The sequence below is a fragment of the Ornithodoros turicata genome, unplaced genomic scaffold (genome assembly GCF_037126465.1).
Source record: "Ornithodoros turicata isolate Travis unplaced genomic scaffold, ASM3712646v1 ctg00001049.1, whole genome shotgun sequence".
In the NCBI taxonomy this organism is placed as follows: domain Eukaryota; kingdom Metazoa; phylum Arthropoda; class Arachnida; order Ixodida; family Argasidae; genus Ornithodoros; species Ornithodoros turicata.
The window spans coordinates 129,969-156,815 of NW_026999448.1; the positions used below are offsets into that span (position 1 = coordinate 129,969).

A 26,847-nucleotide genomic window follows, 5' to 3' on the forward strand; every position below is an offset into this window, starting at 1 on the left:
TCCAGTCATGGCGTGAAATGCTATCATCTTAGCCACTATAGGCCACGGGAGCTAACCATGGGAGCTCTCACGGCGGTTTTGTAGCCGTCCTTGAACACGTGATCTCCAAGCAGCAGCGAATGAGTGCAGGGCTTGCTGTATCTCAAGAAAACTCAGGGGGTCTGCTCATAAATGATATCGCATATAATTTTTTTTAAGGGGCGGGGCATGAACGAAAAACCCTCAGTTTTGAAATAATATTTCTTGATGAAATAATATTTCTATGAAAGTGTCGTGGGCGCATGCTCACAGCGCCAGTCAGGCGCGAGTCATGCACTGAGGTGTAGTGATGCGTGCATACAACTCGCAAGCGTACCGCGCGCGAGCGCACGTCGTCATGTTGCTCGCAGACCATGTGTCGTTCGTGATTTGGCATGGTTTTCGTCGAAGGTTTTATTTTTTTGAGGTTTAAGCTCCAGGCATGCATCCAGCGAAACACTCGCTGGATGCATGCCTGGAGCTCAAGCACTACTGGATCTGCAACCAAGCACAGGTGATGTGTGTTCACGGAACAAATTTCGTGTCCAGTTAATCGAGGGGCGACAGTGAAACAGAGTGGAAGCGATTCTGTACCCGCAACCCACGTCAAGTGCTGTACTGGCCTCAAAGAAGAATCATGCCCATGCTGAACCTACGTTGCTAAATCCCATTTTCAAATTCACATAAGCATGCTTTCTATTTGCAAAGATTTTGTCAGTGATGCCAGAAATGAAATTCAGCTGCCCAGCAGGAACGTTTTGTTTTCCTTATTTCCTTTTTTTTTTACTCTTTTCGATTCATACGATACAAGTTTTGCTGCAGCCTCTTTTCCATTACCAGAATTCAGGGACACCTCCTCTGATGCAGGTTCTGCCTGATAGCAGAAGAACGTGTAAGAAAGCCAACTTGAAAGAAAAGTATGCGGCGAGGAGGAAGGAAGATGGAATGAGACGTGGGCAGACGAGAAAGGGAATTTGTACATCAGATATCGCGCGCGGAGCCCGGCTATCAGAAGCAATTGCCCAGCGCAGAATGAAAACGTGATGAATCAGCTTTGATAAGCTTTGCCAAACTTTTTTTCGCTGTGGTGCTGCTCAGAGTGCTGGGGTGCTGCTCGTAGCGTGTGGAACGGGGTGATTGCCACTTGTAAGGCTAGCCCTGGTCCATTTTTTGTTCTCTCTGTGGGGAATGGGGATGCCGTCGACGATGACCAATGTGTGTCCTGCGGCGACTTCTGAGGGAAATGTGCCGACGTATCTGTGACAGCGTCTGAGGAAAAGCCAATAAATTATCTTACATTATGCTGAGAAGAAATTATGCTCTATAAGCTAAGGAAGCGAATTCAGTAACCGCACCTCACTTTGTTACTTGCGCCTTGTTACTCAGTGATCACTGTATCGTACGCTTCGGTTTGTTATTGACCTTATCATGAGGACACTTCAATGCTTAATTCCAAATTTTGCGTCTTAGTCTCTTCCCGGCACCATCAAGAATGCTTGTCGGTTATCAACTCCCTCCCTTAGAGAACTAAAAATAAGAAAATAAACAAGCGGAAGACTGCTTATTTTCAGAACATCTAGAGGTGAAAGCAGAGTCACGTTCGGCACAAGAAAGTGCCGAAACCAACACTTCCTAAATAATGTCGGGCATGCACGCTTACGTCACCTATATGGAGGCCTGCGACCTGCTTCGAGCTTTCTTCTCGTTCCTTCTTTCATTTACTTCATGGCAGCATCCACAATAGTAACAGCAGGCCTTCCAATGCGACGCAAGGCACAGGTCTTCTCCATATCCTGTAGGTGTTGCTCAAATAGGCGCTCGAATCAGAGACAAGGAAGAGAGATGCCCAAGCAGCACAATGTCTCGAGCGCAATAGTTGTGGACGGTATGTGTATTATCAATGTAATTAGTGCGGCCGTTAATTATTTTTGTAATGAATCTTCATAATTCCTGAAAACAAGCTGAGCGCGCAATTCTAAATTGGGAGAACACAACCCTGAGAAGTCTAGTCAGCAGGAATCGAAACAGTAACACTTTTCTGTGCCCTTAAAAAATGAGCGAAAATGCAGTATCGTCGAGAGTTGCCGCGAGTTCGGCAGCCGCTCTTTCCTATCACCTTCACTGTCACCGTTTGACGATACTGACATCACGCTGTTCCTCAAAACATGGGGCCCCCCGCTTCCTAGCGTCCTCGTTGTTTTTCTCTCGTTAAAATTTGATACAACGCAGACATTTATTAAGCAGCGGAATCGGTGATTGCCTTTTTGTTATCTGCCAGGTTTTTATAGTTATGCATTTGTAGTTTTATTGCGTGACGTTTATCACGTCACATCGCGAACTGTGTTGTGCAGATCAAACGAGATAACGCGGAAAGAAAGTCAAGTACGGCACGTTTTATGATAATGTAGACTGAGAAACAACATCGCTATTTCCCTCGCTCCAGGGACAAAGCGGGCTGTTCCATGATTTCAGGAACAACCTGTTGTCAGTTGAGAAGTGGTGACACCGAGTCAGGGAGAGGAGAAATTGCCGCAAAACCCGAACAGTGTTCAATTATTTTGTATGTTCGCGCATTTTTGTACTAAAGCGCAAAAAGGTTCTGTGATTTCGGTTCTTGCGGTTAGTTAACGGCTGCGCTATTTGTGTATACGTCACCACCTTTGAATTGGTTGCGTACAACGACTTTTGCGAGAAAGTCATTTTGAAAGTCATTCGCGGATTTCATCAAATTCATTCAGTCTTACTTCACTTACCCTGTATGCAGGGTATCCCAGCTAAATGTGACCATATTAAAAAAAAATATATCTATCACTTCTTCCGAGATGAAATCAATTTGAGATATAGCGTATGCTGAAGGGCATTCCCTAGGAGGGCATTAGCAGACTCCTAAGGCAATGTCTTAATTCTTTCAATAATTAACTTTTAATTAGAAAAGCTTCGAAATTGTTCCAAAATCTTAACTCTTCGGTCACCAGATACCAAAGCCGTTTTCAGAACAGAAGTCTGTTCGATATATCGCATGAAAAAAATTGTGTGAAGAAACACCGTTTTTTTTTCTCTTTATTTTGTTCATTGTGCGTCTTCGAAAAAGCGTCTTTCGTTGACCCCCGATGCGAGAGAGTGAAAGAGCACAGTGCCGACTCATGCGTGGAAGATTGGTTAACTTGCGGAAAGAAAAAAAAAATATCTGGGTGACTCATCGGTGCGGCGCTTATCTTGAGCTGCATTTTCCGTCTTTTTTTAAATCTTTTTCACGGACGCAAGAGGCGACAGTGTGCTCTTCCATTCTCTCGTGTTGGGGGCGAAGGAAAGACGCCACTCTAGAGATGCGTAATAAATAAAATAAAGAGGTCAGATGTTCTCATTGGAACAACTTCGTAGCATTCATAATTAAACAGTTCATTATTGAAACTTAGTTAAGACATTGCCTTAGAAGTCTCCTAATGCCTTCCTAGAGAGCGCCCTTCAGCATATGATATATTGCAATTGATTTCATCTCGGAAAAAGTTATACATATACTTTTAAAAAATATGGTAACATTTAGCTGGGACACCATGTATATGACAATAAACACGCATGGTATTTTTAAGATATTCATTATTTTGCTATAAGAACGAGTTAACCCGTAAGGAGGTTACGGCCTTGCACAATGCTGCATGAGAACGAAAAATTTGGCGAGGTAGCGAATAAAGGAAGTTTAAGCCACATGTCCGGAATTTATGTTAAATCATTGAAATACATCTACACTGCGAAAAGCATGCATAGGAATTTCTTCACTTTAATTCAAATTACCATTAGAGCGAGTCAAAGCTGACCCGCATAATTGGTTCCGTCGTCATATTGACCTCGAATGAAAATTTGGTGAGTTGTGTCCTTACAGGGAACAACGGACGTTTAAGCCACAAGTTCGATCTACATTACATAAAAAATCTACATTACAAAAAACATGCTTGTAACTTTGTGCATCCTATTTAGTTTCACCATTACAGAGCGCGTCCAAGTTGGCTTTCACCAGGACTCCGTCGTCATATCGATCTCGATGAATGAAAATTTGATGAGTTCCGCCTTGACAGTGAACAAAGGACGTTTAAGCCACTTGTTTGGAATTTATGGTAAATGATTGACAGGCATCTACACAACAACAAACACGCGTGGCACTTTGTGCATTTGAATTAGTTTCGCCATTATGGCGCGTTAAAGTGTATACCGGCGTGACGATTCCGTGTCAAGTCGACCTCTATCCATGAAAATTTGATGAGTTCCGCGTTGACAGGGCACAAAGGACGTTTAAGCCACATGTTTGGAATTTATGGTAAATGATGGACAAGCGTCTACACTACAACAAGCACGCGTGGCACTTTGTGCATTTCAATTAGTTTCGCCATTATAACGCGCTAAAGCGTACGTGCTTGACGATACCGTGTCAGGTAGACCTCTATCAATGAAAATTTGATGAGTTCCGCCTTGACACGGAACAAAGGACGTTTAAGCCACATGTTTGAAATTGATGGTAAATGGTTGACATCTACACTACAACAAACACGCGTGGCACTTTGTTCATTTCAACTAGTTTCATCATTATAGCGCGTTAAAGTGTACCCGCGTGACGATTCCGTGTGAGGTCGACCACTATCAATGAAAATTTGATGAGTTCCGCCTTGACACGGAACAAAGGACGTTTAAGCCACATGTTTGAAATTGATGGTAAATGGTTGACATCTACACTACAACAAACACGCGTGGCACTTTGTTCATTTCAACTAGTTTCATCATTATAGCGCGTTAAAGTGTACCCGCGTGACGATTCCGTGTGAGGTCGACCTCTATCAATGAAAATTTGATGAGTTCCGCCTTGACAGGAAACAAAGGACGTTTAAGCCACATGTTTCAAATTGATGGTAAATGATAGACAAGCATCTACACTACAACAAACACGCGTGGCACGTTGTGCATTTCAATTAGTTTCCCCATTATTGCACGTTAAAGTGTACCCGCGTCACGATTCCGTGTGACGTCGACCTCTGTCAATGAAAATTTGATGAGTTCCGCCTTGACAGGAAACAAAGGACGTTTAAGCCACATGTTTGGAATTTATGGTAAATGATTGACAGGCATCTACACAACAACAAACACGCGTGGCACTTTGTGCATTTGAATTAGTTTCCCCATTATTGCACGTTAAAGTGTACCCGCGTGACGATTCCGTGTGACGTCGACCTCTATCAATGAAAATTTGATGAGTTCCGCCTTGACAGTGAACAAAGGACGTTTATGCCACTTGTTTGAAATTGATGGTAAATGGTTGACATCTACACTACAACAAACACGCGTGGCACTTTGTTCATTTCAACTAGTTTCATCATTATAGCGCGTTAAAGTGTACCCGCGTGACGATTCCGTGTGAGGTCGACCTCTATCAATGAAAATTTGATGAGTTCCGCCTTGACAGGAAACAAAGGACGTTTAAGCCACATGTTTCAAATTGATGGTAAATGATAGACAAGCATCTACACTACAACAAACACGCGTGGCACGTTGTGCATTTCAATTAGTTTCCCCATTATTGCACGTTAAAGTGTACCCGCGTCACGATTCCGTGTGACGTCGACCTCTGTCAATGAAAATTTGATGAGTTCCGCCTTGACAGGAAACAAAGGACGTTTAAGCCACATGTTTGGAATTTATGGTAAATGATTGACAGGCATCTACACAACAACAAACACGCGTGGCACTTTGTGCATTTGAATTAGTTTCCCCATTATTGCACGTTAAAGTGTACCCGCGTGACGATTCCGTGTGACGTCGACCTCTATCAATGAAAATTTGATGAGTTCCACCTTGACAGTGAACAAAGGACGTTTAAGCCACTTGTTTGGAATTTATGGTAAATGATTGACAGGCATCTAGACAACAACAAACACGCGTGGCACTTTGTGCATTTGAATTAGTTTCGCCATTATGGCGCGTTAAAGTGTACCGGCGTGACGATTCCGTGTCAAGTCGACCTCTATCCATGAAAATTTGATGAGATCCGCGTTCACAGGGCACAAAGGACGTTTAAGCCACATGTTTGGAATTTATGGTAAATGATGGACAAGCGTCTACACTACAACAAGCACGCGTGGCACTTTGTGCATTTCAATTAGTTTCGCCATTATAACGCGCTAAAGCGTACGTGCTTGACGATTCCGCGTCAGGCCGACCTCTATCAATGAAAATTTGATGAGTTCCGCCTTGACACGGAACAAAGGACGTTTAAGCCACATGTTTGAAATTGATGTTAAATGGTTGACATCTACACTACAACAAACACGCGTGGCACTTTGTGCATTTCAACTAGTTTCATCATTATAGCGCGTTAAAGTGTACCCGCGTGACGATTCCATGTGAGGTCGACCTCTATCAATGAAAATTTGATGAGTTCCGCCTTGACAGGAAACAAAGGACGTTTAAGCCACATGTTTCAAATTGATGGTAAATGATGGACAAGCATCTACACTACAACAAACACGCGTGGCACGTTGTGCATTTCAATTAGTTTCCCCATTATTGCACGTTAAAGTGTACCCGCGTGACGATTCCGTGTGACGTCGACCTCTGTCAATGAAAACTTGATGAGTTCCGCCTTGACAGGAAACAAAGGACGTTTAAGCCACATGTTTGGAATTTATGGTAAATGATTGACAGGCATCTACACAACAACAAACACGCGTGGCACTTTGTGCATTTGAATTAGTTTCCCCATTATTGCACGTTAAAGTGTACCCGCGTGACGATTCCGTGTGACGTCGACCTCTATCAATGAAAATTTGATGAGTTCCGCCTTGACAGTGAACAAAGGACGTTTAAGCCACTTGTTTGGAATTTATGGTAAATGATTGACAGGCATCTACACAACAACAAACACGCGTGGCACTTTGTGCATTTCAACTAGTTTCATCATTATAGCGCGTTAAAGCGTACCCGCGTGACGATTCCGTGTGACGTCGACCTCTATCAATGAAAATTTGATGAGTTCCGCCTTGACAGGAAACAAAGGACGTTTAAGCCACATGTTTGAAATTGATGGTAAATGATGGACAAGCATCTACACAACAACAAACACGCGTGGCACTTTGTGCATTTGAATTAGTTTCGCCATTATGGCGCGTTAAAGTGTACCGGCGTGACGATTCCGTGTCAAGTCGACCTCTATCCATTAAAATTTGATGAGTTCCGCGTTGACAGGGCACAAAGGACGTTTAAGCCACATGTTTGGAGTTTATGGTAAATGATGGACAAGCGTCTACACTACAACAAGCACGCGTGGCACTTTGTGCATTTCAATTAGTTTCGCCATTATAACGCGCTAAAGCGTACGTGCTTGACGATTCCGTGTCAGGTCGACCTCTATCAATGAAAATTTGATGACTTCCGCAATGACAGTGAACAAAGGACGTTGAAGCCACTTGTTTGGAATTGATGGTAAATGATTGACAGGCATCTACACAACAACAAACACGCGTGGCACTTTGTGCATTTCAACTAGTTTCATCATTATAGCGCGTTAAAGCGTACCCGCGTGACGATTCCGTGTGACGTCGACCTCTATCAATGAAAATTTGATGAGTTCCGCCTTGACAGGAAACAAAGGACGTTTAAGCCACATGTTTGAAATTGATGGTAAATGGTTGACATCTACACTACAACAAGCACGCGTGGCACTTTGTGCATTTCAACTAGTTTCATCATTATAGCGCGTTAAAGTTTACCCAAGTGACGATTCCGTGTGAGGTCGACCTCTATCAATGAAAATTTGATGAGTTCCGCCTTGACAGGAAACAAAGGACGTTTAAGCCACATGTTTCAAATTGATGGTAAATGATGGACAAGCATCTACACTACAACAAACACGCGTGGCACGTTGTGCATTTCAATTAGTTTCCCCATTATTGTACGTTAAAGTGTACCCGCGTGACGATTCCGTGTGACGTCGACCTCTGTCAATGAAAACTTGATGAGTTCCGCCTTGACAGGAAACAAAGGACGTTTAAGCCACATGTTTGGAATTTATGGTAAATGATTGACAGGCATCTACACAACAACAAACACGCGTGGCACTTTGTGCATTTGAATTAGTTTCCCCATTATTGCACGTTAAAGTGTACCCGCGTGACGATTCCGTGTGACGTCGACCTCTATCAATGAAAATTTGATGACTTCCGCAATGACAGTGAACAAAGGACGTTGAAGCCACTTGTTTGGAATTGATGGTAAATGATTGACAGGCATCTACACAACAACAAACACGCGTGGCACTTTGTGCATTTCAACTAGTTTCATCATTATAGCGCGTTAAAGCGTACCCGCGTGACGATTCCGTGTGACGTCGACCTCTATCAATGAAAATTTGATGAGTTCCGCCTTGACAGGAAACAAAGGACGTTTAAGCCACATGTTTGAAATTGATGGTAAATGATGGACAAGCATCTACACAACAACAAACACGCGTGGCACTTTGTGCATTTGAATTAGTTTCGCCATTATGGCGCGTTAAAGTGTACCGGCGTGACGATTCCGTGTCAAGTCGACCTCTATCCATTAAAATTTGATGAGTTCCGCGTTGACAGGGCACAAAGGACGTTTAAGCCACATGTTTGGAATTTATGGTAAATGATGGACAAGCGTCTACACTACAACAAGCACGCGTGGCACTTTGTGCATTTCAATTAGTTTCGCCATTATAACGCGCTAAAGCGTACGTGCTTGACGATTCCGTGTCAGGTCGACCTCTATCAATGAAAATTTGATGAGTTCCGCCTTGACACGGAACAAAGGACGTTTAAGCCACATGTTTGAAATTGATGGTAAATGATGGACAAGCATCTACACTACAACAAACACGCGTGGCACGTTGTGCATTTCAATTAGTTTCCCCATTATTGCACGTTAAAGTGTACCCGCGTGACGATTCCGTGTGACGTCGACCTCTATGAATGAAAATTTGATGAGTTCCGCCTTGACAGGAAACAAAGGACGTTTAAGCCACATGTTTGAAATTGATGGTAAATGATTGACAGGCATCTACACAACAACAAACACGCGTGGCACTTTGTGAATTTCAATTAGTTTCGCCATTATAACGCGCTAAAGCGTACGTGCTTGACGATTCCGTGTCAGGTCGACCTCTATCAATGAAAATTTGATGAGTTCCGCCTTGACACGGAACAAAGGACGTTTAAGCCACATGTTTGAAATTGATGGTAAATGGTTGACATCTACACTACAACAAACACGCGTGGCACTTTGTGCATTTCAACTAGTTTCATCATTATAGCGCGTTAAAGTGTACCCGCGTGACGATTCCGAGTGAGGTCGACCTCTATCAATGAAAATTTGATGAGTTCCGCCTTGACAGGAAACAAAGGACGTTTAAGCCACATGTTTGAAATTGATGGTAAATGATTGACAGGCATCTACACAACAACAAACACGCGTGGCACTTTGTGCATTTCAATTAGTTTTGCCATTATAACGCGCTAAAGCGTACGTGCTTGACGATTCCGTGTCAGGTCGACCTCTATCAATGAAAATTTGATGAGTTCCGCCTTGACACGGAACAAAGGACGTTTAAGCCACATGTTTGAAATTGATGGTAAATGGTTGACATCTACACTACAACAAACACGCGTGGCACTTTGTGCATTTCAACTAGTTTCCCCATTATTGCACGTTAAAGTGTACCCGCGTGACGATTCCGTGTGACGTCGACCTCTATCAATGAAAATTTGATGAGTTCCGCCTTGACAGTGAACAAAGGACGTTTAAGCCACTTGTTTGGAATTTATGGTAAATGATTGACAGGCATCTACACAACAACAAACACGCGTGGCACTTTGTGCATTTCAACTAGTTTCATCATTATAGCGCGTTAAAGCGTACCCGCGTGACGATTCCGTGTGACGTCGACCTCTATCAATGAAAATTTGATGAGTTCCGCCTTGACAGGAAACAAAGGACGTTTAAGCCACATGTTTGAAATTGATGGTAAATGATGGACAAGCATCTACACAACAACAAACACGCGTGGCACTTTGTGCATTTGAATTAGTTTTGCCATTATGGCGCGTTAAAGTGTACCGGCGTGACGATTCCGTGTCAAGTCGACCTCTATCCATTAAAATTTGATGAGTTCCGCGTTGACAGGGCACAAAGGACGTTTAAGCCACATGTTTGGAATTTATGGTAAATGATGGACAAGCGTCTACACTACAACAAGCACGCGTGGCACTTTATGCATTTCAATTAGTTTCGCCATTATAACGCGCTAAAGCGTACGTGCTTGACGATTCCGTGTCAGGTCGACCTCTATCAATGAAAATTTGATGAGTTCCGCCTTGACACGGAACAAAGGACGTTTAAGCCACATGTTTGAAATTGATGGTAAATGGTTGACATCTACACTACAACAAACACGCGTGGCACTTTGTGCATTTCAACTAGTTTCATCATTATAGCGCGTTAAAGTTTACCCGCGTGACGATTCCGTGTGAGGTCGACCTCTATCAATGAAAATTTGATGAGTTCCGCCTTTACAGGAAACAAAGGACGTTTAAGCCACATGTTTGGAATTTATGGTAAATGATTGACAGGCTTCTACACTACAACAAACACGCGTGGCACTTTGTGCATTTCAATTAGTTTCCCCATTATTGCACGGTAAAGTGTACCCGCGTGACGATTCCGTGTGACGTCGACCTCTGTCAATGAAAACTTGATGAGTTCCGCCTTGACAGGAAACAAAGGCCGTTTAAGCCACATGTTTGGAATTTATGGTAAATGATTGACAGGCTTCTACACAAAACAAACACGCGTGGCACTTTGTGCATTTGAATTAGTTTCCCCATTATTGCACGTTAAAGTGTACCCGCGTGACGATTCCGTGTGACGTCGACCTCTATCAATAAAAATTTGATGAGTTCCGCCTTGAAAGTGAACAAAGGATGTTTAAGCCACTTGTTTGGAATTTATGGTAAATGATTGACAGGCATCTACACAACAACAAACACGCGTGGCACTTTGTGCATTTCAACTAGTTTCATCATTATAGCGCGTTAAAGCGTACCCGCGTGACGATTCCGTGTGACGTCGACCTCTATCAATGAAACAAAGGACGTTTAAGCCACATGTTTGAAATTGATGGTAAATGATGGACAAGCATCTACACAACAACAAACACGCGTGGCACTTTGTGCATTTGAATTAGTTTCGCCATTATGGCGCGTTAAAGTGTACCGGCGTGACGATTCCGTGTCAAGTCGACCTCTATCCATTAAAATTTGATGAGTTCCGCGTTGACAGGGCACAAAGGACGTTTAAGCCACATGTTTGGAATTTATGGTAAATGATGGACAAGCGTCTACACTACAACAAGCACGCGTGGCACTTTGTGCATTTCAATTAGTTTCGCCATTATAACGCGCTAAAGCGTACGTGCTTGACGATTCCGTGTCAGGTCGACCTCTATCAATGAAAATTTGATGAGTTCCGCCTTGACACGGAACAAAGGACGTTTAAGCCACATGTTTGAAACATGGTAAATGATGGACAAGCATCTACACTACAACAAACACGCGTGGCACGTTGTGCATTTCAATTAGTTTCCCCATTCTTGCACGTTAAAGTGTACCCGCGTGACGATTCCGTGTGACGTCGACCTCTATGAATGAAAATTTGATGAGTTCCGCCTTGACAGGAAACAAAGGACGTTTAAGCCACATGTTTGAAATTGATGGGAAGTGATTGACAGGCATCTACACAACAACAAACACGCGTGGCACTTTGTGAATTTCAATTAGTTTCGCCATTATAACGCGCTAAAGCGTACGTGCTTGACGATTCCGTGTCAGGTCGACCTCTATCAATGAAAATTTGATGAGTTCCGCCTTGACACGGAACAAAGGACGTTTAAGCCACATGTTTGAAATTCATGGTAAATGGTTGACATCTACACTACAACAAACACGCGTGGCACTTTGTGCATTTCAACTAGTTTCATCATTACAGCGCGTTAAAGTGTACCCGCGTGACGATTCCGTGTGAGGTCGACCTCTATCAATGAAAATTTGATGAGTTCCGCCTTGACAGGAAACAAAGGACGTTTAAGCCACATGTTTCAAATTGATGGTAAATGATGGACAAGCATCTACACTACAACAAACACGCGTGGCACGTTGTGCATCTCAATTAGTTTCCCCATTATTGTACGTTAAAGTGTACCCGCGTGACGATTCCGTGTGACGTCGACCTCTGTCAATGAAAACTTGATGAGTTCCGCCTTGACAGGAAACAAAGGACGTTTAAGCCACATGTTTGGAATTTATGGTAAATGATTGACAGGCATCTACACAACAACAAACACGCGTGGCACTTTGTGCATTTGAATTAGTTTCCCCATTATTGCACGTTAAAGTGTACCCGTGTGACGATTCCGTGTGACGTCGACCTCTATCAATGAAAATTTGATGAGTTCCGCAATGACAGTGAACAAAGGACGTTTAAGCCACTTGTTTGGAATTTATGGTAAATGATTGACAGGCATCTACACAACAACAAACACGCGTGGCACTTTGTGCATTTCAACTAGTTTCATCATTATAGCGCGTTAAAGCGTACCCGCGTGACGATTCCGTGTGACGTCGACCTCTATCAATGAAAATTTGATGAGTTCCGCCTTGACAGGAAACAAAGGACGTTTAAGCCACATGTTTGAAATTGATGGTAAATGATGGACAAGCATCTACACAACAACAAACACGCGTGGCACTTTGTGCATTTGAATTAGTTTCGCCATTATGGCGCGTTAAAGTGTACCGGCGTGACGATTCCGTGTCAAGTCGACCTCTATCCATTAAAATTTGATGAGTTCCGCGTTGACAGGGCACAAAGGACGTTTAAGCCACATGTTTGGAATTTATGGTAAATGATGGACAAGCGTCTACACTACAACAAGCACGCGTGGCACTTTGTGCATTTCAATTAGTTTCGCCATTATAACGCGCTAAAGCGTACGTGCTTGACGATTCCGTGTCAGGTCGACCTCTATCAATGAAAATTTGATGAGTTCCGCCTTGACACGGAACAAAGGACGTTTAAGCCACATGTTTGAAATTGATGGTAAATGGTTGACATCTACACTACAACAAACACGCGTGGCACTTTGTGCATTTCAACTAGTTTCATCATTATAGCGTGTTAAAGTGTACCCGCGTGACGATTCCGTGTGAGGTCGACCTCTATCAATGAAAATTTGATGAGTTCCGCCTTGAGAGGAAACAAAGGACGTTTAAGCCACATGTTTCAAATTGATGGTAAATGATGGACAAGCATCTACACTACAACAAACACGCGTGGCACGTTGTGCATTTCAATTAGTTTCCCCATTATTGCACGTTAAAGTGTACCCGCGTGACGATTCCGTGTGACGTCGACCTCTATCAATGAAAATTTGATGAGTTCCGCCTTGACAGGAAACAAAGGACGTTTAAGCCACATGTTTGAAATTGATGGTAAATGATTGACAGGCATCTACACAACAACAAACACGCGTGGCACTTTGTGCATTTCAATTAGTTTCGCCATTATAACGCGCTAAAGCGTACGTGCTTGACGATTCCCTGTCAGGTCGACCTCTATCAATGAAAATTTGATGAGTTCCGCCTTGACACGGAACAAAGGACGTTTAAGCCACATGTTTGAAATTGATGGTAAATGGTTGACATCTACACTACAACAAACACGCTTGGCACTTTGTGCATTTCAACTAGTTTCATCATTATAGCGCGTTAAAGTGTACCGGCGTGACGATTCCGTGTCAAGTCGACCTCTATCCATGAAAATTTGATGAGTTCCGCGTTGACAGGGCACAAAGGACGTTTAAGCCACATGTTTGGAATTTATGGTAAATGATGGACAAGCGTCTACACTACAACAAGCACGCGTGGCACTTTGTGCATTTCAATTAGTTTCGTCATTATAACGCGCTAAAGCGTACGTGCTTGACGATTCCGCGTCAGGTCGACCTCTATCAATGAAAATTTGATGAGTTCCGCCTTGACACGGAACAAAGGACGTTTAAGCCACATGTTTGAAATTGATGTTAAATGGTTGACATCTACACTACAACAAACACGCGTGGCACTTTGTTCATTTCAACTAGTTTCATCATTATAGCGCGTTAAAGTGTACCCGCGTGACGATTCCATGTGAGGTCGACCTCTATCAATGAAAATTTGATGAGTTCCGCCTTGACAGGAAACAAAGGACGTTTAAGCCACATGTTTCAAATTGATGGTAAATGATGGACAAGCATCTACACTACAACAAACACGCGTGGCACGTTGTGCATTTCAATTAGTTTCCCCATTATTGCACGTTAAAGTGTACCCGCGTGACGATTCCGTGTGACGTCGACCTCTGTCAATGAAAACTTGATGAGTTCCGCCTTGACAGGAAACAAAGGACGTTTAAGCCACATGTTTGGAATTTATGGTAAATGATTGACAGGCATCTACACAACAACAAACACGCGTGGCACTTTGTGCATTTGAATTAGTTTCCCCATTATTGCACGTTAAAGTGTACCCGCGTGACGATTCCGTGTGACGTCGACCTCTATCAATGAAAATTTGATGAGTTCCGCCTTGACAGTGAACAAAGGACGTTTAAGCCACTTGTTTGGAATTTATGGTAAATGATTGACAGGCATCTACACAACAACAAACACGCGTGGCACTTTGTGCATTTCAACTAGTTTCATCATTATAGCGCGTTAAAGTGTACCCGCGTGACGCTTCCGTGTGAGGTCGACCTCTATCAATGAAAATTTGATGAGTTCCGCCTTGACAGGAAACAAAGGACGTTTAAGTCACATGTTTCAAATTGATGGTAAATGATGGACAAGCATCTACACTACAACAAACACGCGTGGCACGTTGTGCATTTCAATTAGTTTCCCCATTATTGCACGTTAAAGTGTACCCGCGTGACGATTCCGTGTGACGTCGACCTCTATCAATGAAAATTTGATGAGTTTTTCATTTTTCATTTTCATTTCTATTTATTTCATTTCCAAAAATACAGAAATGAGGTCCAGGTACAAAAGGCGGAGCCTGACGAGGTACCTGGACCGACAAACAGGAATGCATACAGACAAACATAAACAGTCGGCGGATATCTGTGCGCCATTACAGTGTCTATTGCAACGTGATTATGCAGTAGTAACATCGATAACATTTTTTACATGTACAGTACAAGTACTCCACTGTTCGTGGATGTTCATCTCTCACCTAGATGGTACACACAAAAGAGAAAAAAAGAAATACAGCGCTGTGCAAAGTGTCCTTTAGCCAAAGGCACACGCAACCATACTAAGGTTTACCATTTTAAAATAGCTTAATGTTATAATTGACATCTAAATATGAGCGGAAGAGTCCTCTGAACTGTGCCTGTGTGTACTCAGGCTTTACAAAATTTGCAAATTTGTTTAAAAATTGAGGCACTAGATAGGCCATGGATTGATACCCGTAGTTGGTTCGCACACATGGCGTTGTGTAATTCCTGAAGTGCCTTAGCCCATACGTCGTGGTTTAGTTGTAAGGTTTATGCGATTTTCCTTAACTTCTTTATGAATATGAATTCCGAGTTTTAAAATGAACATTTGTTTAACAGTAAGAATGTGAGCGTCGGAAAAAAGGTCTGGAGAAGGAGTAAAGAAGTCGGCATTTGTTAGAAAACGTATTGCTCTTCTCTGGAGAATGTGTACTTTGCCTAGGTTATTTGCTGATGTGTTGCCCCATACTAACAGGCAGTAGGAGAGTTTGGAATGGACAAGTGCGTAATAAATATTGCTCATGAGCCACCTTGGCAGTGCTCTTCTAATGCGACTGATAGCACCGATTACCTTGGATAGTTGTTTTGTAAGGTGATCAACATGCGTATTCCATAATAAATTCTCGTGAAACCATACGCCGAGGAATTTTATCTCAGAAACCTGTTCTAAGGGAATCGCATTAATGCTTAGCGAGAACGTCGGGTCGGAGACCTTGTTGATAGATCGAAATATTATGAATTTCGTCTTCCTCACATTTACCCTTAATCGATTTGCTGCTAGCCATCTGGAAAGGTGTTCTAGATAGCTGTTTATCAACGTGGCAAGGTGTGACAGGCTATGGTGGGAAAAAAAGATGTTAGTATCGTCGGCATACAAAATTATATCTGGTGTGTTAGGAATGGAGACGATGTCATTGATGTAAAGAAGGAATAAGAGTGGCCCCAGAATGGATCCCTGGGGTACCCCGTACTTTATTAAAAGCTTATTAGATTCATAACCATGAAGCTTGACGTATTGGAAGCGCTCATACAGATAGCTTTTTATTAATTCGTGTATCTTCCCGCGTAAACCATAGGAATAACATTTTCGCAGTAAAATATCATGCTGTATCGAGTCAAACGCCTTTCTTAGGTCGAGGAATATGCCTACAGTATACCGCTTATCTTCTATATTTTCCACAATCTGGTCTCTGATTCTCATTAATGCGGTTTCAGTGGATTTCCCTTTCTGAAATCCATATTGTGCGTTTGTTATTATGTTATGTTTCAAAACGAATCTGGTGAGTCTGTCATTTATTATTCTCTCCACCACTTTTGAAAAGAGTGGCAAAACGGATATTGGGCGGTAGTTATTGAGGTCATTTCCATCTCCTCCTTTGCAAATTAGTGTAACTTTGGCTATTTTTAATGCGTCAGGGAAGGTACCCGTTTCTAAAATATTATTACACAAGTAGCAAAGCTTGTCACTAATAAGTGGCAATATGTGCTTTATTGGCTTTACTTTAAGGTCGTCGACGCCAGCAGCCAGCGAATTATCTAATCCGCACAATATCCCCTCAATCTCGGCAACTGTAGCCGGATAAAGATAGACAGAACTCACAGGGAACGAGCCAACGAAGGTTGTAGAACTGGGATCTGCGCTATCTGTTGCCCCAACATTGACAAAATGGTTATTAACCATGTTAGCTAGTTCTGAGCCCTGATACGATATAGAGTCAATGGTTAGTTCTGTAGGGAGCGGTGGTGGGGTGTTACCAAATGCTAAGTTCTTCACAGTTCTCCAGACTTTCTGTGGGTTGTTCCGCTCATTTGTAAAATACCGCGCGTAGTATTCTTCCTTCGCTCTCTTTGTATCCGTGGCTAACTGGTTACGAATATGTTTGAATTCCTGCCATATCATGCCATCACGCGTTTTTAGGAACCGTTGAAAGAGCTTGTTCTTTGCGGTGATGCGTGAGTAAAGTTCTCTAGTTATCCAAGGCTTCCTTATTTTTTTGGATCGGTGTCTACGCGTTAGTAACGGAAAGGATTCATTATAGCAGCTCGTAATATTTTGAAGGAATATGGAGTATAATGTGTTACTGTCACTTTCCGCATAAAAGCTGTCCCAGTTGATATTCGAGATGCGCATATGGAAATCTTCTAGCGAGTTGTCATTAATGACGCGTGTATGGTCACTATATCGCAGAATGTGGTGCCTAATAGGGTTGAGTGTATTCAAAAGGCAGAATATGGGTAAGTGATCACTTATTGGGACATTCATTACCCCTGATGTCACAAGCATGCCATTTGTAATACAAGGATCAAGTAAGGTGCCTGACAGTGGGCGAGTGGGTAAAGAGATTGTGTTGTGGCAACCATATTATTCAATAAGCTCTAGGAAGTCATGTCTCAATGTACAACAGCCTAACAAATTTATATTTATGTCTCCGACAAGCAGTACTGGAAGGTTTACGGAATCAGCGTACGATAATATCGTCTCTACATGGTTCAGGAAGGAAATTTTATTCCCGGACGGCGGGCGATAAACAGTACCGAATACCATGCCGCACGTTTCAATCACCAGGGCTTCGACATTGCTATTCACAACGCTACATTTGTCACAAAGAACGAAGGGCTGTTCTGTGTATGTGGCAATACCGCCGCCCTGCCTATCTGTTCTGCCATTCGATACACAGCGGTAGCCAGGGAAATTTACCTGTACTTGGTTCCCTCTGAACCATGTTTCGGTGAAAGTAAGAATGGTAAATCTATGGCCTAAGGATTCCAGGAATTGCTCTACATCATCGTGTTTTGCTAATAAGCTTTGTGCATTTAAATGCAAGACAGACACGCAAGAGTGTGATATGGAACTATACTTTTCTCTAAAGACAGCTGGGTCTATGTACAATTTATTAACGTCGCTTGTCATAGTCATTGCGAAGAAAGAACATGTGCACAATCTGATTACACCGTATCAAGGTCACTTTCCTTTTGTATCCTAATCGCGGGGGACCCTTCCGATTTCCGCACAAAGGTCAGACCGTCCTTGTGCCAGGCAAACCTAGCCTTGCCTTCCTTCACTTTCTTGCGGGCAAGAAAAAATAGCCTCTTGTTTTGACTGGTCATATTCTCGTCTATGTAAATTTCCTCCACATCTAACCGGTTTTCCCCTCCAGTTCTTAATCTGTGCTTGTTTTTCAGCCACTCATTTCGGTGTCTTCTATTTGCAAATCTCACAATGATGGGTGGAATCTTTCCGGGCTTCGACGGTAACCTATGAAGAGCTTCTATTTGGTCAATTTCAGGCTTAGCGAGACCGAGCCGGTCTGCAATCTCACACAATTTTCCGTGAAGATCCTCATGCTGAGTCATTTTGACACCATGTATTTCTAGGTTATTCAGTCTTGTGTACTGCTCAAGTCGATTCACCTCTTGTCGCAATTGTTCGCAGTCATCGGTTTTACTCTCCTCTAGGCGCCTAACCTTAGCACCTATCTCTTTCAGGGCTTTCTCCTGCTCCATTTGTCTCTTCATAATTTCATCATATTTTTCAGACATCACCTCGACAGAAAGCTTGATTTCCTCTGTTGTTCTAGACAGCTCATCTACTTTTCCCCTGACAGGTATTAATGTCAACAGCATCTGCTTAATCTCGCTCAGCTCCTGAGCCAGGTTTGGTGAATTAGCTGTTTCAGATGGTTTCAGTTTCCCTCTGCCCGCGCGACAGGTTTGACATTTCCAGGCATCGTAAAATGCATTATGCTTACTGCGGTACGTGCTCTCTGATACGCCTGAGCAGATACCAAGGTGATAGGAAAATCCACATTCACAACAAGTAAGACAAGCACTCTCTGGATCCAAAATTTCCTGACAGGAAAGACATATGTCACGATCATTTTGGGCCATTGTACCCAGTTGCAGTCGGTGGCGATGTGTGATCTATACAGTGGAAGTTCCGCCTTGACAGGAAACAAAGGACGTTTAAGCCACATGTTTGAAATTGATGGTAAATGATTGACAGGCATCTACACAACAACAAACACGCGTGGCACTTTGTGCATTTAAATTAGTTTCGCCATTATGGCGCGTTAAAGTGTACCGGCGTGACGATTCCGTGTCAGGTCGACCTCTATCCATGAAAATTTGATGAGTTCCGCCTTGACAGGAAACAAAGGACGTTTCAGCCACATGTTTGAAATTGATGGTAAATGATGGACAAGCATCTACACAACAACAAACACGCGTGGCACTTTGTGCATTTGAATTAGTTTCGCCATTATGGCGCGTTAAAGTGTACCGGCGTGACGATTCCGTGTCAAGTCGACCTCTATCCATGAAAATTTGATGAGTTCCGCGTTGACAGGGCACAAAGGACGTTTAAGCCACATGTTTGGAATTCATGGTAAATGATGGACAAGCGTCTACACTACAACAAGCACGCGTGGCACTTTGTGCATTTCAATTAGTTTCGCCATTATAGCGCGTTAAAGTGTACCGAGCGTGACGATTCCGTGTCAAGTCGACCTCTATCCATGAAAATTTGATGAGCTCCGCCTTGACAGTGAACAAAGGACGTTTAAGCCACTTGTTTGGAATTTATGGTAAATGATTGACAGGCATCTACACAACAACAACCACGCGTGGCACTTTGTGCATTTGAATTAGTTTCGCCATTATGGCGCGTTAAAGTGTACCGGCGTGACGATTCCGTGTCATGTCGACCTCTATCCATGAAAATTTGATGAGCTCCGCCTTGACAGTGAACAAAGGACGTTTAAGCCACTTGTTTGGAATTTATGGTAAATGATTGACAGGCATCTACACAACAACAACCACGCGTGGCACTTTGTGCATTTGAATTAGTTTCGCCATTATGGCGCGTTAAAGTGTACCGCGTGACGATTCCGTGTCAAGTCGACCTCTATCCATGAAAATTTGATGAGCTCCGCCTTGACAGTGAACAAAGGACGTTTAAGCCACATGTTTGAATTGATGGTAAATGATCGACAGGCATCTACACAACAACTAACACCCGTGGCACGTTGTGCATTTCAATTAGTTTCGCCATTATGGCACGTTAAAGTGTACCCGCGTGACGATTCCGTGTGACGTCGACCTCTGTCAATGAAAATTTGATGAGATCCACCTTGACAGGGAACAAAGGAGGTTTAAACCACATGTTTGAAATTGATGGTAAATGATTGACAGGCATCTACACTACAACAACTACGCGTGGCACTTCTGTGCATTTCAATTAGTTTCGCCATTACAGAGCGTTACAGAGCGTTAAAGTGTACCCGCGTGACGATTCCGTGTCAGGTCGTCCTCTATCCATAAAAAATTGATGAGTTCCGCCTTGACTGGGAACAAAGGACGTTTAAGCCACATGTTTGGAATTTATGGTAAATGATGGACAAGCGTCTACACTACAACAAGCACGTGTGGCACTTTGTGCATTTCAATTAGTTTCGCCATTATAACGCGCTAAAGTGTACGTGCTTGACGATTCCGCGTCAGGGCGACCTCTATCAATGAAAATTTGATGAGTTCCGCCTTGGCACGGAACAAAGGACGTTTAAGCCACATGTTTGAAATTGATGGTAAATGGTTGACATCTACACTACAACAAACACGCGTGGCACTTTGTGCATTTCAACTAGTTTCATCATTATAGCGCGTTAAAGTGTACCCGCGTGACGATTCCGTGTGACGTCGACCTCTATCAATGAAAATTTGATGAGTTCCACCTTGACAGGGAACAAAGGAGGTTTAAACCACATGTTTGAAATTGATGGTAAATGATTGACAGGCATCTACACTACAACAAATACGCGTGGCACTCTGTGCATTTCAATTAGTTTCGCCATTACAGAGCGTTACAGAGCGTTAAAGTGTACCCGCACGACGATTCCGTGTCAGGTCGTCCTCTATCCATAAAAAAATTGATGAGTTCCGCCTTGACTGGGAACAAAGGACGTTTAAGCCACATGTTTGGAATTTATGGTAAATGATGGACAAGCGTCTACACTACAACAAGCACGTGTGGCACTTTGTGCATTTCAATTAGTTTCGCCATTATAACGCGCTAAAGTGTACGTGCTTGACGATTCCGCGTCAGGGCGACCTCTATCAATGAAAATTTGATGAGTTCCGCCTTGGCACGGAACAAAGGACGTTTAAGCCACATGTTTGAAATTGATGGTAAATGGTTGACATCTACACTACAACAAACACGGGTGGCACTTTGTGCATTTCAACTAGTTTCATCATTATAGCGCGTTAAAGTGTACCCGCGTGACGATTCCGTGTGACGTCGACCTCTATCAATGAAAATTTGATGAGTTCCACCTTGACAGGGAACAAAGGAGGTTTAAACCACATGTTTGAAATTGATGGTAAATGATTGACAGGCATCTACACTACAACAAATACGCGTGGCACTCTGTGCATTTCAATTAGTTTCGCCATTACAGAGCGTTACAGAGCGTTAAAGTGTACCCGCACGACGATTCCGTGTCAGGTCGTCCTCTATCCATAAAAAAATTGATGAGTTCCGCCTTGACTGGGAACAAAGGACGTTTAAGCCACATGTTTGGAATTTATGGTAAATGATGGACAAGCGTCTACACTACAACAAGCACGTCTGGCACTTTGTGCATTTCAATTAGTTTCGCCATTATAACGCGCTAAAGTGTACGTGCTTGACGATTCCGCGTCAGGGCGACCTCTATCAATGAAAATTTGATGAGTTCCGCCTTGGCACGGAACAAAGGACGTTTAAGCCACATGTTTGAAATTGATGGTAAATGGTTGACATCTACACTACAACAAACACGGGTGGCACTTTGTGCATTTCAACTAGTTTCATCATTATAGCGCGTTAAAGTGTACCCGCGTGACGATTCCCTGTGACGTCGACCTCTATCAATGAAAATTGACGTTTAAGCCACATGTTTCAAATTGATGGTAAATGATGGACAAGCATATACACAACAACAAACACGCGTGGCATTTTGTGCATTTCAATCAGTTTCCCCATTATTGCACGTTAAAGTGTACCCGCGTGTCGATTCCGTGTCATGTCGACCTCTATCAATGGAAATTTGATGAGTTCCACCTTGACAGGGACAAGGGCGTTTAAGCTACAGCTCTTTTCCCTGAGATGTTTGCATTCGTTACAGGTCCGAAATTTATGGTAAATGTATCATGTATCAACTCTACAACAAACACGCGTGGTAATTCGTTCATCTTAAATACCTTTACCATAAGAGCGCGTCAAAGTTGACCCACATAATTGATTCCGTTGTCACATCGACCTGGAGTTCACAGTCAAGAAAGGGTGTTTATGCCACAAGTCCTAAATTTATTTTAAATGGTTGACAATAATCTACATTACAACAAACGCGGGTGGTATTGTGCAAAACGGGGATTCCTGTAGCGGTGAAGTAAGTGGCAGTGCAAGGAGAAGTCATCTGCTATTCACATATTAACTGCACAGGCTGTCGCACAGCATTTGGGCAACTAAGTCAAACTGAACGCCATGCAGTGTGATATACAGGGTTCGCCAAGATAAACTTCGGGGTTTGTAACGAAGATAAAACAAATTAGAACAGTGTCGGAAAGCCAAAGTAATGTTAGAAGACGTATTATGCCCCAAAATTTTATGTCGACAATGCCGCTTGGTCCATTTCTCTGTGGATAAATCGTGAAAATTAAAAAATCGCCGCTGCTTAAACGGCTATACCTGTGTTTCAGCTTCTTTCCGTCAGATGGCGAAACGGTCGAACGCGGCGTTGCAGACTACGATTCTGCATTCAGTTCCACTTGTTCAGATTTCGATGTCGCCTGCTACGCCGCGTTCGACCGTTTCGCCATCTGACGGAAAGGAGCTGAAACACAAGTATAGCCGACTAGGCAGCGGCGGTTTTCTAATTTTTACGATTTATCCGCAGAGGAATGGACCAAATGGCAGTATCGACATAAAATTTTGGGGCATAATACATCCTCTGACACCTACTTTAGCTTTCCGACACGGTTCCTATTTGTTTTACCTCCGTTAGAAACCCCGAAGTTTATCTTGGCGAACCCTGTAGATCCAGAACAGCATTATTAAGCCAAAACTCTGACGCTCTCGCCCTGCTGTTACTCTCATACCTACCTCAGTTAAACTACCTCAACAAAAAAAAAGACAATGAAGAAGAAAAGGAAAAAAAAAAGAAAAAAAAAAGAAGCCGAGCAGTCCGCGGATCGAGCCACGGACCCCGAATGCAAAGACCGGCATCTTTACCACTGAGCCAACGATGTCATGCGTGCTTCATCGAGGAATGAAGGTACAGACGCTTCGCAAGCCACACCGAGCTTGCCAATACTTCTATTGTCGTGGGAACAAAATAGGAGCGTCCCACAACAGCGCACAAAGTTGCAAAGCGTACGAGACAAATTCAACTTTCCTGTCCTACATGCGCATTTTCCGGAGAACCCATTGTTTTAGCCAAATACAACAAAAATAGCACACCAGTGCATTCTGCCATGAAGCCAACACGGCGAAAATAAGTCCTCCAGGAACAAAACTGTGACGCTCTTGCGCTTCCATTCCACTAGTACACCATCGATGGGCCTCTCACAGCAACACCCATGTGTGGGCTTTTCTTTCTAAAGCTCAGCGTCAACAGATATTCTAACAAAACCAGGTGGAATGCATTGCTTCAATGGAGGGCAGCGAGTACGCCTGTCAAGCCAACTTGAAGAAACCGTGTCCCGGATTTCTGGGAATGAGCAACGATTTCGCGCTATTCAAGTTCCAGATAGCAGGCTCTTTTCACATAGGTGAGCAACTCGCGGCATGGTAGTGTCGAACAAACTCGGGAGATGGCACGAAAAAATGTAATCGCCACCGTCATGTTAATGTAATTGGACACTAACGAGAACTGCAGAAGAAAAAATAAATGAGTAAATAAACGAATGACAGTTTGCAATGACATATTGAAGAACATGTTCTCGTGAAATGTTTTACGTGAAGCGCTGGGACAGCTTTCATGCTGCGAGCATGCTCTTGTGTGGGCTGCGGAATATACGTCTCGGGAGTGATGTCCCCATAGCCAGCTATTGCAATTGGATGAATTGAAAGGAGGAGTCAAGTGATTGACAGGTTACGTCTCAAGATTGCCAGAAATATCGCTTATGGGGCCATTCGTCGTGCTGCTCGCGCTTGCATCCTGGTTGCGCAAGCCCTTCACATAGCGCCACATAATTGAGCAACACAGTTGCGCGAGAGTAAAGCTGCATCGTGTGCATCTACCCTAGCTCCTCTCGCTTACGATAATCGGAAGACCCCCTCACAGCGATATCATACTGAATGCTGGTTGTCCGTGAACATGTTATCCGTGAATCCTTATTCTTACAGTGGAGCCAAAGCCGTAGAAGGGGCTGTAATCCCGACAGCCGTTGCATTAAAAGAAAAGTGTGCTGCTCTGTGTGTTGAACACCGCAGACTTCGCAAGTAGGAGTTAAAGACACAATGCGTCAAGGCAGACCATCGAAAGCCGACCGCACTTCTATAGCACATCCCTGCAGGCATGAACAATTGCAACAACGGCGCATTGTGGTAGGCAGGAATGGACCAATGAGAATGCTTTTGACTTGTCGTGACTGAACAATTGCTGAACATGCGACTTTCGTTGAGGTTTTCGTTAATAACTTTTGAGAATACGTTGGGCATTCCCAGAAATGCGGGACACAGTTTCTAAAAGTTGGCTTGACCGGCGTACTCGCTGCCCTCCATAGAAGCAATGCATTCCATCTGGTTTTGTTAGAATATCTGTTGACCCTGAGCTTTAGAAAGAAATCTCCACACATGGGTGTTGCTGTGAGAGACCCCTCGATGGCGTACTAGTGGAATGGAAGCGCAAGAGCGTCACAGTTTTGTTGCTGGAGGACTTATTTTCGCAGTGTTGGCTTCATGGCAGAATGCATCGTGTGCTATTTTTGTTGTACTTGGCCAAAACAATGAGTTCTCCAGAAAATGTGCATGTAAGACATGAAAGTTGAATTTGTCTTGTAGGCTTTGCAACTTTGTGCGCAACTGTAGGACGCTCCAATTTTGTTCCCACGACGAAAGAAGTGTTGAGAGGCTCAGTGTGGCTTGCGTAGCGTATGTCTCTTACTTCCTGAAGGCGATAGCAACGGGCGGTGTTAGCTTAGTGGTAAAGATGTGGGACAGAACTTTCGAAGGCTTGAGTTTGATCTGCGGTCTGCGTAGTTTCCTTTCTCCTTTTTATTATTTTTTTCTTTTTCTCTTTTCTCTTTTTTGTGTGTCGAGGGAGTTATGAGAGTAACGACAGGGCGACGTCAGAGTTCTGGCTTAATAATGCCGTACTAGATCTATACTGCATGGCGTTCGGTTTGATTTAGTTGCGGTAATGCTGTGCGATCGCCTGTGCACTTAATATGTGAATAGCAGATGACTCTCCCTTGCACTCCGACTTACTTCACCGTTACAGGAATCCCCGTTTTGCACAGTGCCACGAGTGTTTGTTGTAGTGTAGATTATTCTCCATCATTTAACATAAATTTCGAACTTGTGGCTTAAACGTCCTTTCTTGCCTATGAAGTCGAGGTTGATGTGACGACGTAACCAATTATGCGGGCCAACTTTGACTCGGTCTAGTGGTAAGGGTATTTAAGATGAACGCATTACCACGACTTAATCCCCATTTTTTTCTTTTTCTATCACATCACATCACAATTACCACGCGTGTTTGTTGTAGTGTTGATACATGTCAATCGTTTACCGTAAATTACGGACCTGTGGCTTAAACGTCCTTTGTTCCCTGTCAAGGCCAAGCTTATCAAATTTTCATTGATCGAGATCGACCTGACACGGAATCGTCGTTCGGGCCCACTTTAACGCGCTCTAATAGAAAAACTAATTAAGATGCACTAAGTGCCACGGGTGTTTGTTGTAGTGTAGATGTTTGTCAATAATTTACCATAGATTTCAAACCTGTGACTTAAACGTCCTTTGTTCTTTGTCAAGGCGAAACTCATCAAATTTTCATTCATCGAGATGGATGTGGCGACTGAGTCCTCGTGAAAGCCAACTTTGACGCGCTCTAATGGTGAAACTAAATAAGATGCATAAAGTGCCACGCATGTTTTTTGTAAAGTAGATGATCGTCAATCCTTTATAATGAATTTCGAACTTGTGGCGTAAACGTCCTTTGTTCCCTGTAAAGACACAACCCATCAACTTTTCCTTCGAGGTCGATGTCACGCCAGTACCAATGATGCGGGCCAGCTTTGACGCGCTCTAATGGTAAAGGGAATTAAGATGAATAAATTCCCACGCGTATTTGTTGTAGATACATGTCAATCATTTAACATAAATTCCGGACATCCCCGGCTTAAACTTCCTTTATTCCCTAACTCGCAAAATTGTTCGTTCTCATGCAGCATTGCGCAAGGCCCTAATATCCTTAC

At 43.2% G+C, this 26,847-nt stretch overlaps 1 protein-coding gene across 2 annotated transcripts in view; it reads left to right on the top strand.

Moving 5' to 3' along the window:
• Positions 1 to 26,847, top strand: part of LOC135376171 (neprilysin-1-like) — a 148,938-nt gene that overhangs the window by 20,050 nt on the left and 102,041 nt on the right. The window lies entirely within an intron of this gene.